A 15,115-nucleotide genomic window follows, 5' to 3' on the forward strand; every position below is an offset into this window, starting at 1 on the left:
ATAAGTTTAGTTTTAGTTAGTTATTTGATGCTATAAAAACGGGGGGTGTGACGTCATGATTGACAGCTGAGACTGACGGCTTCTCTGAGTGAAGTTGTCACTGAGGCACATTTTTGGGAGCAGATTAGAGCTTTAGCTTTAATTTCTACATTTCCATAACTGTTTATTTCACACCAACATAATTAATTGTTCTGCATCTGCGAGAGTGTGGGCGGGCTTTTGATATCGCAGCTGTACTTCCTGCTCTACTTCCTGCGCTCTACTGCGCAACTCCGGTCCCGAAATCGCTACTGCGCAGACTCGGTCCCAAGATGTCCGCGCCGTGCAAGGCCGCCTTAAAGCTTCAAATCTGCCAAGCGGAAACGGATGATGTCGAGTCGTCCATATATTTTTACGGTCTATGGTTCAAACCATTCAAATCTATAGGCAAGAAAAGCTTGCCCTGAGTGCCCCCTAGTGGTTGGGAGGTTTTTTGTTGTGTTGTGGCTTGATTTCTTTATGTTATGTTGTGGCTTTTTCGTTGTGTTGTGAATTTATGTTTGCTTTTTTCAATTTCATTATTAATTTCATACTGGGGAACCATTGTCATGTAAATGAAACGGCCAAAGTGCATAAAAAGTTTTCTTTTAGTTGAAAACGGTGTCGTATAAACGACCCCTTAGAATACATGGAATCTAGTGCACAAGTGGTGTGTCTGGTTTCTGTTTAGTTTCATTGCGTTTTTCATGTGTTTAGCTATGTCCTTTCAGTGTAGCGTTCTCCTTTCCCTACACAGCAAAAAACATGTTGGGAGATTTATTACTACGAGTGTTAAAATTATCACTTTCCGGGTGAACATACAGGTCCATCTTTGCTAGTGTTAAAACAACACTGACGAAAGTGTTCGTTATACAAAAACTGTGTTAGTGTTTCTTTTTAGTCACTCAAGGTGTTGAGAAATGTATTACTCATAAGTGTACATTTAACACTTTATAGTGATTAATCTCACACACCCAGTGTATTTAATGTTTATTTAATGTAAATACTTAAATACTAAAATGGCACTGTGAATAAAATTTAAAACAATTTATATATATTATTTTATTTTTTCCCCCCAAAAATCAAGTGACTACAAATTTATTTGAATATTTATTGAAATTGTAATATATCAATTCCATTACATTTATGTATTTGGCAGACACTTTTATCCAATGCGACTTACACTGCATTCAATACCATTTTTAATTAAAAAAAAACATTTTTGTCAGTTCTTGCTTTCGCCGGGAATCGCTACAGTAAAGCCATTGTTGTCACACATACAATTGAATAAAACAATTTCTTGTTATACTCCAATGCTATAACATCTTACCATGATAAATCTCTACTGCGTTTCAAACAAGATTAAACAAAGAAACATTCCTCAAGTAATGTTTTAATTGAAAATACAAAAATTCAACATTGTATATATCAAATCAACCTTAATGTTAAAAAACTGTCTGGTTTGTAATTCATTCTGATAAAAAATACTATTCCTTTATAAATTAATACATTTACATTTGGCAGATGATTTTATCCAAAGCGACTTACATTGCATTCAATGTACGCATTTTTACATTTTGTCAGTTCTTGCTTTCCCAATTCATCGATCCCACGATCTTGGCGTTGATAGCGCTCCTCAAAATGATCCAAACACATAGTATCGTTCCTGTTAAAGAGACAAATTTGGTTAAAACAAACACATTAAAAAAAATCTAAGATATAAAGTTTCAAACATCTTCAATCAACAAGCAGAGATACTTACATAGCCTGTCTTCCTTTCAGGATCGTTTAGGTTTGTAGAGCAAAAATGCCAAGGGCATATATAGATTGTGGCCTTAAGTGGTTTCCTTCTGCAATAATAAACAATATTCCATGAAACAAAAATCCTCCAAAGCAGAAAGCAAACTAAAAGACTCAAAATAATCAGGTCACTTTGTGTTTTACTTCAGGTTATTTTTATACCAACACATAGCAAGAAAACGTTATATTCAAAACATAAGCACTACTGTTACAGATTTACAATACTACAACTAGAAAAGGCTAGAACTAAGTTGTACAGAAAAAATCGCGCATGGAAGGGCACTAATGCAGGTCTGCTCAACTAATACAAAATAAGACGAAAAATGTCAAATAGTATGAGTGTGCAATGTCGTGCAAACAGCGTATCATATGCACGCCAAAATGAGTTTTGGCGTATACATTCCACGACATTGCACACTCGTACTCGATCTTGAGTTTCTATATATTGACTGAAGCAGTTCATGAAGAAAAGCGTGTCCTATGATGTTTTCGACAGAGCGCTGTACAGAATGGTCGGCGTATGTTATCAAAGTACCACGAGAAGATTGCTAGAACACAGAGCATTTCACTCGCAAAATGTTGCAGGCCGATCAGTATGCGCAGCGCCGACAATGATGGACCGTGCTATCCGTGGGTGCTCGGCCAGGGATCGAGCCCCGGCGTCACACAAGAAAAAAAAATTAAGAGCAATTAATTCATTTGATTAACGTCTGCTTTTTCATTTGAATGACATTTCAAAACACCAGAATTAACTCGTAGTTACGGGGTGAAAGATATAAACGGTCTTATAAAGGTTGGAAGCCCTAAAGATACGTTATGCCAAATGAGAAGAAATAACAATCCAAGTCCAGTGAGTTAAAAAATGACACATAATGTTAATGCTGCTACATTATTACAAAATTAGTACAACGAAATTAAGTCACTTACGTAAATCTCGTCCTCCATTAACGAATTTAGAGTGTTAGTGGGGGTTATTCAGTTATGTTAAACTGAATGGCGGATCAAAAGCGCGCTAAATTTAAACTGAGGTAAAAAAAAAAAAAACGCTAACAGAGTTAAGTCAACCACATCGGCTACGTTACTCATTATACAAGCTCATTAATAAATCACAAGTTGATAAGATAATAATACTATACTATACCTTGTCCTTGTAACCGTTGTGTGTGCAGGGAAATCCATAAAGATGGAGAGACCGAAGGATGAGCTGGGAAATTTAAAATGCTCTGCACATGCGCAGATGTTGATTGTTAACACCCAAAGGAAACACTCTGCTTTATCACTAAACAAGTGATAAAGCATATAATATTTGTAAATTAACACCAGATTTTATCACTAGATGCCCAACACCAGGTTTTTATCCCTCAGTAATTTGCTGTGTAATTAGTTTACTTGGTTACTCAATACTTAATGATTAAGTTCACCTGTTACTCTGTTTGGTACCATAGTGAATGAACTGGACTTAGTGGGCTGAGCTAAATGCTATCAGATCGCCACCGCGCGTCAAAGAGATTAAATGCACGCAAATGAGACGAGAGAGGTATGTATCAACTCGTCTTAGTTAAGGGAATAACATAGTTTAATATGAAAAAGCGGTGGAGTATCCCTTTAATAAAGCCTGAACCATCATCATCATCATAGGTCCATCAGTTGTATTTTTTTTAACTCTATTGTTGATTTAAATAGCAAACAACTCTTGCTGCACACACCGCACCAGACTTTTAAACTAGTTGGTCTTTTGAAATATGGCACAATTAGGCATATTGCGTTTGGGGACTAGACAGATTGGGAACCAATGTTGTGTTGATGAAGTCAAAATATTCTTGTTTGTCATAGGCCACAAAGATATCGTATGGCTCAAGTCATATATGAAACACTTTTATTGTGATTTTTTTGTAAAGCATAACAGTCCCCTTTACTTTCATTATATGGAAAGAGGTGGCATTTAAAAAAAAATCATGGATTTGGAACAACATGAAGGTGAGTGTATGATGACACAACTGAATATTGTTTGGTGAACTGTGCCTTTAAATTTTGCTTGCCAATTGTTACAGTCATATTCTCAGGGACATGATTACAAAGGGACACGTACACAATATATATTTTTTACGCAGCATTGTTCTGGCCCTCTCAGCTGCGGTCTGAAAAAGTGTTTTGCTGCAAAAGCCACATGGAGGGAGCTGCAAACAACGCTAATGCTAATCTTAAAGCTAATCCAACGAGTGCTGTTAAATCCAGAATATTTTGGCTAAATATTCCAAAAGAATGCTCACAAGAACTGATCTTAACCCGTTACATGTTAATATGTTGTTAGCATGCTAATCTGAGTTTTTAGGGGGGAAAAATAAAATAGCTGCACACATTTAGGCTGCAGTATATGAACAGGAGCGCTTTCCTGTCCTCGCCAAAAACCACCAGCATAAGCACTTAGCGCCCTGCTCAGTGTGGGAAAAGTGCTGCAGCTGCACTTGCAGTGGAGACGAGACTGCAGTTAACCGATCTGCATATTCAGAGATCTATGTGAGAGAGACAGAGAGTGAGAGGGCTGAGAAAGGTAAGATAGGAATGGGGACAGAGGTGTCCCCGCACGTGAGGGGAGAGGAGAGGGGGGCTACCCTTGGATGAGGTGTACAGTGAGGAGGGAGTGGATGCAGGGGCTGAAAAGACACAAAGAGGAGGAGGAGCAAGAGGGAGGGAGGTGTATCTCACCTATATGTCATGAAGACAGCCAGAGGAGGTGAACAGGAGAGAAATGAGTACAGGAGGTGTTTCTTTCTTCTTCTTCGGATTGGGGTGACGTTACCTTGAGTGACGCTGGAAGCTTAACACTATGGTGTGAGGATCCCTAGAGCATGATGGGATAGGGAGAGAGTGGGAGTAGAACATTTTGTTCTGTGCGGCATTCGAACTGTGTGTGCATATGTATAGAGAGTGTGTGTCACGTTTGATCAGTGAAAGATGAGATGTGTGTACTGTGTCTTTCTATAAAACAGGTGCTGTTTGTGTTCCTCATCCACATTTGTGTAAAAAAAAAGAACAATAAAAAATAATACTAGACATTCATCACAAAAAAAGCATTTTTTTTACCCATTTCCACCCCTTATTTACAATTTCTCCATTTATATTAGCAAACATATGTTTCAAATGAAATATTTATACTTTAAATATATTTAGATTTTAGTTGTTGTAATGTGTTAACCTTTGAAGTATGAAGTTGTGTCAACCCTGTTACCATCATATTTTCCCCCTTTTAACTGATTCATAAATGAAAACGTTTTATAAATATGTTTCAAGTAAACCTTTCGAGTGTCCTGTTTTTTAATCGCTTTTTTCAAATTTGTATTAAAATGTCAACCCTGTTATCGTGATCTTGTATAACAAAAACATTTCAAGATTGAGAATCTTTGTGTGACAAAGTAAAGCAAAATTTGTGTGACTGTGAACAAAACTTCAAATTAAACCTTCAACCCTGTTACTTTTCTGAAAACATTGTTATATATAACCAAATGTATGAATTTAAAGGAACACTCCACCGTTTTTTAGAAATATAGTTTATTAAACTTCTTTCCTACATTTAGATATGTGGGCAAATGCATTTTCGTCTCAGTGCATGCATTGCTTTGGTTTGGCAGGTTCGCTGCTAGCTTAGCTTAGCATAATGAATGGAATCCTATGTTGCCAGCTAGCATGTACCAATTATTCTTGTGGCCTGCGTATTCACAACGAATACAAATAGCGATGCAGATTAAGACTAGGCGATTTCCTAGGCAGATATTGACTTGGGACAATATTATGGGGAAGCACAGGCGAAGCACTGCTACTTGGGGGCAGAGAATACTGAGGTCAAACGTTTCCTGTAGTTTTTTACCAGGTTTGCGCACACTTCAGGAGGGGTTGTGGCCCACTCCTTCACACAGATGTTCTCTAAATCAGTCAGGTTTCGGGCCTGTTGCTAAGAAACACAGAGTTTGAGCTCCCTCCAAAAATTCTCTATTGGGTTTAGGTCTGGAGACTGGCTAGGCCACGCCAGAACCGTGATATGCTTCTTACAGAGCCACTCCTTGGTTATCCTGGCTGTGTGCTCCAGGTCATTGTCATGTTGGAAGACCCAGCCTCCACCCATCTTCAATGCTCTAACTGAAGGAAGGATGTTGTTCCCTAAAATCTTGCAATACATGGCCCTGGTCACCGTCTCCTTAATACAGTGCAGTCGCCCTTTCCCATGTGCAGAAAAACACCCCCAAAGCATGATGCTACCACCCCCATGATTCACAGTAGGGATGGTGTTCTTGGGATGGTACTCATCATTCTTCTTCCTCCAAAAACGTTTAGTGGAATTATGACCAAAAAGTTCTATTTTGGTCTCATCTGACCACATGACTTTCTCCCATGACTCCTCTGGATCATCCAAATGGTAATTAGCAAACTTAAGACGGGCCTGGACATGTGCTGGTTTAAGCAGGGGAACCTTCCGTGCCATCCATGATTTCAAACCATGATGTCTTAGTGTATTACCAACAGTAACCTTGGAAACGGTGGTCCCAGCTCTTTTCAGGTCATTGACCAGCTCCTCCCGTGTAGTTCTGGGCTGATTTCTCACCTTTAGGATCATTGAGACCCCACGAGGTGAGATCTTGCATTTCACCAAGTTGCTTGGCAATTTCCCAAGATAGCAGGGTGTTCAAATACTTATTTTCCTCACTGTAAATGTAGGAAAGAAGTTGAATAAGCCCTATTTCTAAAAATGGTGGAGTGTTCCTTTAAAAGGATAGTTCACCCAAAAATGAAAATAAGCCCATGATTTACTCAAGTCATCCTAGGTATTTATGACATTCTTCTTTCAGATGAATAAAAGTTGATATATTAAAAAAATCCCTGTTGATCCAAGCTTTAAAATTGCTGTGGTTGTTGCTCTGTTTTTGAAGTCCATAAAATGCATCTGTCCGCGTTTGTGCAAGAAAAATATCCAAATTTAATATTTTCTTTAATCCAGAATATTTTCTGGATTAAAGTTTTGGCCGATCGCCGTCCGTGGAAAAGTGTTGAAAATGCCTTCTCTGAGTTCAAGATGGGTACGCGACGGAGCACAAATGGTCACGTAAGCCTTTGAACTGCAGACGCACATTCAACACTTTTTTTATAAACCGAATACGGAAGGCGATCAGCTGAAACTTTACTTAATAAAGTTTTTAAATGTGGATATTTTTCTTACACAAACACATCAATTCACTTCCAAAGGCATTTATTAAACCTCCCGGAGCCGGGTGGAGGTAGAGCACGTTATTAGACGGGCAGATGCACTTTTACAGACTTCAAAAACAGAGCAACAATACTAGCCATTTTAAAACTTAGGACTTTTTTAATGAAACTCGACTTTTATTCGTCTGAAAGAAGAATGTCATATACACTTCTGACTTGAGGGTGAGTAAATCATGGGCAAATTTTCATTTTTGGGTGAACTATCCATTTAAATCCCAAGCTAAAGTCATTTGCATTTATGTTGTGACTTAATTATGTCCCTTAGAAAAGAAACAGGGTTGACAGTTTTTTTAACAGACTTTAATACATTTTTAAAAAGTGTTTTTTTCTTTTTTAAGTGTGCGCAATGTGTCTGTATATATGTGTGCTCTATGATGTATGGTGATGAATAACATTTCAAGAAGTAAACCTTTCAAAGAAGTTGAAGTATCCTGTTTTTATCACTTTTTGCAAGTTTGTCAGTATGAGACAATATTAAAATGTCAACCCTGTTACCTTTGAGGAAATCCTCAACATTTATCCTAACATTTATTAAAATGTATAAATTTGTATTGAGCTGTCATCTCTAGCTAAATTCCTTTTTAATTTATGTTGAGACATAATTATGTGCTCAGAAAAGTAACAGAGTTGACAGACATTTGACATTTTCTTACAGAAATATTACAAAGGGTTACTTTAAACATCTCGGGGTGGGGATTACACATCAGATGTGTTTGTGTGTGTGTTCTGATAAGTGAGTAAATACACGGTGACCCTTGGAAACCATCTAATCTCTTCAGTTAATAAGTTAAACGTTAATATGTAAAACTGTCATCCCTGTTTCCTCTCTAATAAGAACATAATATCCTAACAAATATTAAAATATTTAAAAAAAAGAATTGAGCTGGCATCTTAAACTAAATTAATTTTAGTTTATGGTGAGACATAAGCCTCAGAAAAGTAACAGAGTTGACAGACAGTTGACATTATCTGACAGTTTGTATAAAATCTTACAAGTTTACTATAAAAAATATTTTCAAAACTGGAAATGGCATCCATTTTATAGACTTAGCCCACTGCCAATGTAATATTTTCACAGATTTCCAGTTCAAGTATCTTCTAAGTTTGTCAGTACGAGACTATTGTGAACACACCTTGTAATCTCAAATTTAATTGTAGAACGCTCAACCCTGTTATATTTTCGAGACCATTATAATACCCTAACATATATTAAAATGTATGAATTTAAATTGAGCGATGTCATCTCAAGCTACATTTAAAATTGGATTTATGTTGAGGCATAAGCTTTGAAAAAAAAGTAACAGGGTTGAAAGGATTAGCACATTATCTGAGAGATTGTATAACATTTTACGAACGTTTACTTTAAAAATCAACATTTCAAGCTAGATTCACCCCATTGCTAATGCAATATTTCCACCCTATCAAATGTGTTTGTGTGTGTATTCTGATAAGTGAGTAAATACCAGACACGATGACCCTGAACGTGCATTCCAGAGGATGAAAGTGTGCAGAAATGGTATGTTAGAGGACAATTAAAATGCACTTATAGTGCATACAGGCCTCCCTACTGTGAAAACACATTTACAGAAGCGTGCAGTTTGCGTGTGTGTTCTGTGCAAACTGGATGTCCGTATGTTCAGTATTAGCATGCCGTACTGAATTCATGTGTTTCTGGTGGTGTGTTAATGTTGTGTGTGTATGCATGTGCATTAGGATGGTTGGTTTAGCGGAGCCCCGCTGAGAGCGATCCAGCTGTCAGGTCAGACTCTGAGAATCAGGAGGTCCATGTGACCACGTGTGTCCCCTCAAGCCTCCAAAAACCTCAACATATGGCGCAGCGCTTCAAGAAATCTGTCCGCAGATAATTCACGCACGTGCTTACTATAGCAGTTATGAAAACATTGTTTTTAATCACCTGTGGGTTACTCTGCTAGTCAAACCCCTGTAGGAACTTGACTCTTGAGGAGAACTGACTTTACAAATCTATTAAAATTACTTCAGTAGATTTGTTCAAAAGTTTTTACCTAAATGGCTCTGCTGTTTTTTCATCTGATAGGAAGACGTGCATTATGATGTGAATATACACTCACCTAAAGGATCATTAGGAACACCATACTAATACTGTGTTTGACCCTTTCGCCTTCAGAACTGCCTTAATTCTACGTGGCATTGATTCAACAAGGTGCTGAAAGCATTCTTTAGAAATGTTGACCCATATTGATAGGATAGCTTCTTGCAGTTGATGTAGATTTTTGGGATGCACATCCAGGGCATGAAGCTCCCGTTCCTCCACATCCCAAAGATGCTCTGTTGGGTAAAGATCTGGTGACTGTGGGAGCCATTTTAGTACAGTGAACTCATTGTCATGTTTAAGAAACCAATTTGAAATGATTCAAGCTTTGTGACATGGTGCATTATCCTGCTGGAAGTAGCCATCAGAGGATGGGTACATGGTGGTCATAAAGGGATGGACATGGTCAGAAACAATGCTCAGGTAGGCCGTGGCATTTAAACGATTCCCAGTTGGAACTAAGGAGCCTAAAGTGTGCCAAGAAAACATCCCCCACACCATTACACCACCACCACCAGCCTGCACAGTGGTAACAAGGCATGATGGATCCATGTTCTCATTCTGTTTACGCCAAATTCTGACTCTACCATCTGAATGTCTCAACAGAAATCAGGACCTGTAAGACCAGGCAACATTTTTTGTAGTCTTCAAATGTCCAATTTTGGTGAGCTTATGCAAACTGTAGCCTCTTTTTCCCATGTGTAGTAGAGATGAATGGTACCCGGTGGAGTCTTCTGCTGTTGTAGCCCATCAGCCTCAAGGTTGTGCATGTTGTGGCTTCACCAATGATTTGCTGCATACCTCGGTTGTAACGAGTGGTTATTTCAGTTAAAGTTGCTCTTCTGTCAGCTTGAATCAGTCGGCCCATTCTCCTCTGTCCTCTAGCATCAACAAGGCATTATTGCCCACAGGACTGCCGCATACTGGATGTTTTTCCCTTTTCACACCATTCTTTGTAAACCCTAGTAATGGTTGTGTGTGAAAATCCCAGTAACTGAGCAGATTGTGAAATACTCAGATCGGCCCGTCTGGCACCAACAACCATGCCACGCTCAAAATTGCTTAAATCACCTTTCTTTCCCATTCTGACATTCAGTTTGGAGTTCAGGAGTCTTGACCAGGACCACACCCCTAAATGCATTGAAGCAACTGCCATGTGATTGGTGGATTAGATAATTGCATAAATGAGAAATTGAACAGGTGTTCCTAATAATCCTTAAGGTGAGTGTATTTACTGAACAAATTCCTGGATCTGCAATGAAAAAATTCTCGTGACTTTTTCTCAACAGTGGATGTGATTGGATAACTGGACTATCTAGCTGACCAGTTTCATTGCACATCCTCTCACATGTTGGTCATTCTGTAATGTCTGAGCAAAAATCTGTCATCAAAATGGTTGGGTATTCCCAGAAGTTTCAATCACAATTGCGTTCCCGAACACTTGCACCCAAGCCGGTGTTTGCCAAATAGCCAAATGTTTTCCCGATTGCTGCGACTTCTTTTTATGTTACATATATTGTGTACCTGTTTCCCAAAAAGAGACTATTTTGTTCTCTTGATCATGGGATGAAAACGGTGCTTTATTCACAGATGTTTTATGCAATATTTCAATTTTGCGCATAAGTTAATTTGACAGCTTTGGTTGGAAACATGGAGGTTTAATGGTGATAGAGTTCCTTGTGTGTTTTTATTTCATGATATAGCCTGCAGTCTGACAGCTCTTTAATAGGATCTTGCTGACTCCACTGTCAGCCCTTATTTATATCACCATCAATACTGTATATATTGGCCCATTTTTGCATCTACTGTTAAGATTATGTAAGATTACAGTCCACACTAACAGTTTTGCCTACTAAGGGAATTTTCTGCATTACAGCACATGGTTGTGTAAGATTCAGTTGCTGTTTTAGCATCATACATTATCAAAACATTTATACATTTTTAAGTTTCCTTTATATTTCATACTCCCAATTTTCAAATAAAATAGACCCATGACACTGGATAATAGTGCTGGGAAGTCAGTGTAATTCCTGTTGAAAGTAACTTCTCTTATTTTTTTATTGAACAAGTAAAAAAAAAAACAATTCAATGATTCATTTGAGTTATCTTTTTAAGAAGTTACAGCAGCCTACTCAGGATCTTACATGTCATTTTTGCAGTGAAATGGTTGATTTGTTGCTTCCAAACTAAGCCTAAACTTCTGAGTGATTTACTGTATGAATGATCTGCGAGTTGGTTTGACTGAATCATTTTTAAGGAATTGATTCAACGGAACGATTCCTTTGAGAATTGGACATTTAGCAAGTAAACACATTATTCAGCTCGCAGGTCAACAAGATTTCAAGGACAAATGTAACTAGATTTTATTGATACCGAAAGACTTATTGACACCGGTTATCCACTCTCCTCCTTTTGTGGTTTCGAGTGTGAGGTACAGAAACCGCCACTGCAGTATAGAAGCCATCTACCTGTAAATTACTGAGGAATAATTCTAGTAATAAAACAGTCGAATGTTTCATGCCAAATACATCGGCATGTGTTCTGTAAAGGCATTCGTTGTTAGAGCTTATTCTGTGCCTCTGAGTTTTAAACGTCTTATTTTAGCCCTTCAGATTCCTTTTAACCAACACATCATATTGTTCACAATCAATTTAAGTTAACAGGAGAGTGAATTGATTCATGATGATAAAATCTAGAGATCCAGTCCTTGTCCTCCAGGTTTCCTACAGGACGGCACGTGTGAAGGTCATCTGCTTCCATTCATCTGTCTAACATGAAAGCATATGTGGAGGACAAAACCTGTCAAATAAATAAATGAATAAAAATTAAATATTCCCACTTTCTCATCTAATTGGGAAAAGTAAAACCAGAAATTATAGTGAATGAAAATAATACATGTAAATGTAAATTATAAATGTTTTTGTGTTAAAGTCCCCATGAAATCAAAATGGAAGTTTTTTTTTAGTATGAATATGTTAGTCTTTATATATATATATATATATATATATATATATATATATATATATGTATATATATATATATATATATATATATATATATATATATATATATATATATATATATATATATATATATATATATATACACATTTAGAAGATATAAGCATTCAAATCTCTCACTTCCGCCAATAGACCCTTTTACAGCCCACGTGATCAAAGAGTTGCGCGCGCATTTTGGCAACAGAAGTGGTGTTGTTCCCTAGTGGTTCTAACGTGTGAGCAACTCCGAAAGTTTATCAAAACGGTTTCCCAGCATCAAAATGTCTGGCTGTTGCGTTTTTGGTTGCACTAATTGCTATTCCACCAATGGGCTTAAGTTTTAAAGGATTCCGACAGGATCACGGCCGTTTCAGAAGAACCGGTGGTACCTGTGGCTGCAGGCGATTAAATGCATTGATTGGAACGAGGACATACAAATGCTCGCATAAAAAAAATTCATTTGTAAAACATTTACTGCACTTGAAACTTAATTATTTATAATAAACCTCCCAACATTGGCGGCAACTGGTGTGTATATTGTACCCCCCATCACCAGATTATCATATCAATAATCACACTACTTATCAATTTCATTTGTAATGATTTTATTAATAGTTTAATAAATTGCAAAATAACCATCTGAGAAATGTATGCTAGCAACATAGTTGCTATTAAAGTACTATAGCATTACAAAATTAAACTTTAAACAGAAGTGTGTCAACATAAAATGTAAGGAAAAGGATAAATGTATGTCTGTGTGAAGAATAAGAATAAATTTAGAAAATTGTATTGGACATTCTGTACATGCCCACAGACAACGTATTCATAAGCATCCAGTGATTTATATGCTTGTCTCGGGTGTACACGCTCGGTTTCTCGACTAAATACGTATATATCCGACCACCTGGTCATCTGCTAACGTCTTCTATCCACTCCACTAGTACACGGATCTGGTAGCCGAATACCATTTGATAAAGTCAACTTTTTAAAATAACTTTCTCGGTTTGTGTTGCTTAATCCGCTCACTTAGCTTGACATGCTGCTGATTCTCACCACTGTTTGTTGCCAAAATGCGCGCGCATACATTGCTACGTCATCATTGTATACAAACAGTAAAAGGGTCTATATGAATCAATGTTTTGATGACATCACTTTACACTTCAGCTTCTCATCAGATTTTCTGTCCAATTAAACACTCTCTTGAATCTGAAGCTCCGCCCCCTTAATTATAAAGCTGTGGCTAAAATAACTTGTTTACACATTTATTATTTTCTACATGAATGGTGCATCGTGCCCTTTAGGGGATAGGGAACAATAGGAAACAAGAGTGACAGTATAGGCGTTCAATAGGGGCAAATGAAATCTGGTTTCATGTTAGTTTCACGCACACACACACACACACACACACACACACACACACACGCACACACATACGTATATATATAGATTAATTAAACTATAGAAACTATACAAGAACATATACACCAGTCAGTAATAACATTATGACCACCTTACTAATATTGTGTTGGTCTCCCTTTTGCTACCAAACAGCCCTGACCCGTCAAGGCATGGACTCCTCTAGACCCCTGAAGGTGTGCTGTGGTATCTAACACCAAGATCCTAGCAGCAGATCCTTTAAGTCCTGTAAGTTGCAAGTTGGGGCCTCCATGGATCGGACTCCGAACTTTCTGACTTTCTGAACTTTGTTCAGCACATCCCACAGATGCTCGATTGGATTGAGATCTGGGGAATTCGGAGGGCAAGTCAACACCTCAAACTCGTTGTTGTGCTCCTCAGAATATTCCAGAACCATTTTTGCTTTGGGGCAGAGCACATTATCCTGCTGAAAAAGGACACAGCCACCAGGAAATACCGTTTCCATGAATGGGTGTACATGGTCTGCAACAATGCTGCCCACGTGCATCAATGAGCCTTGGCCGCTCATTGACCCTGTCGCCGGTTCTTCAATGTTCCTTCCTTGGACCACTTTTGACCGGGAACACCCCACAAGAGTTTTGGAGATGCTCTGAACGTCTGGACCAGATCATCTGGTCGTCTAGCCATCACAATTTGGCCCATATCAAACTCACTTAAATCTTTACTCTTGCCCTTTTTTCCTGTATATATATATATATATATATATATATATATATATATATATATATATATATATATATATATATATATATATATATATATTTATAATATGAATCTGGAATCCAGGTCCAGTTTAGGGGAAGAAGGTTAGCTGGGTTGCAGTCAGCAACACTCCGTGGCTCAGGTGTGAACGCTTTGCAAACATCTCCTAGACTGGTCCACAAAATTAATTTTTACTACAGTGTACGCATGAAAAAAATCTAAAATCGCTGGTGTGTCATCAGATGACTTATGCTATTGATTTGTTATTGATCAGAGGTCAGAACTGAGCGTCCACACTCCACAGATTAGATTTGAGCGGAAACAAATCTTTTAAACGTTCCTTTTTTTAACTTCTCAGGTATATTGTTGAAAGTCCATGTAGTGGGTGAGGTATCAGGTACGTCACTGTAGCGATCTGCTAAGAGCAGTTTCATTTGAGTAGATTTTGGTGAGCGTTCAGCTAAACGTTTACTGCTGACCCCCCACCAATCCGTGTTGTTGTTAATTTGGCCTAATGGAAGGGATTCTGCTTTCTCAGCTGAATGGCATTAAGCCCCCTGGAGATCTCAGACACAAGGGATCAGACTGAGCGATGCTTTCCCGCCATACCAGTGCTTCTCTTTCCTCGTTTTCTCTCTTTATAAATGAACATGGTTGTCAGTGTGTGAATGTTCACCTCTGTCATTGGACCTCATTCATGAAACACAAGCAAAATAATAATAATTTGGGTTAGTAAATCATAAAAAATAGTAAATCGAGCATGAATCCATTTTTTTTGTTGCCCAATTTACACATTGAATTCAGTCCAACAATGGCCTGAATTATATTTATA

The 15,115-nt window shown here is 37.8% G+C and overlaps 1 protein-coding gene across 15 annotated transcripts in view; it reads left to right on the forward strand.

Moving 5' to 3' along the window:
* The window catches only part of tjp1b (tight junction protein 1b), a 193,048-nt gene that overhangs the window by 70,044 nt on the left and 107,889 nt on the right, over window positions 1-15,115 (forward strand). The window lies entirely within an intron of this gene.

This window comes from Pseudorasbora parva, chromosome 25 (genome assembly GCF_024679245.1).
Source record: "Pseudorasbora parva isolate DD20220531a chromosome 25, ASM2467924v1, whole genome shotgun sequence".
NCBI classification, from domain to species: domain Eukaryota; kingdom Metazoa; phylum Chordata; class Actinopteri; order Cypriniformes; family Gobionidae; genus Pseudorasbora; species Pseudorasbora parva.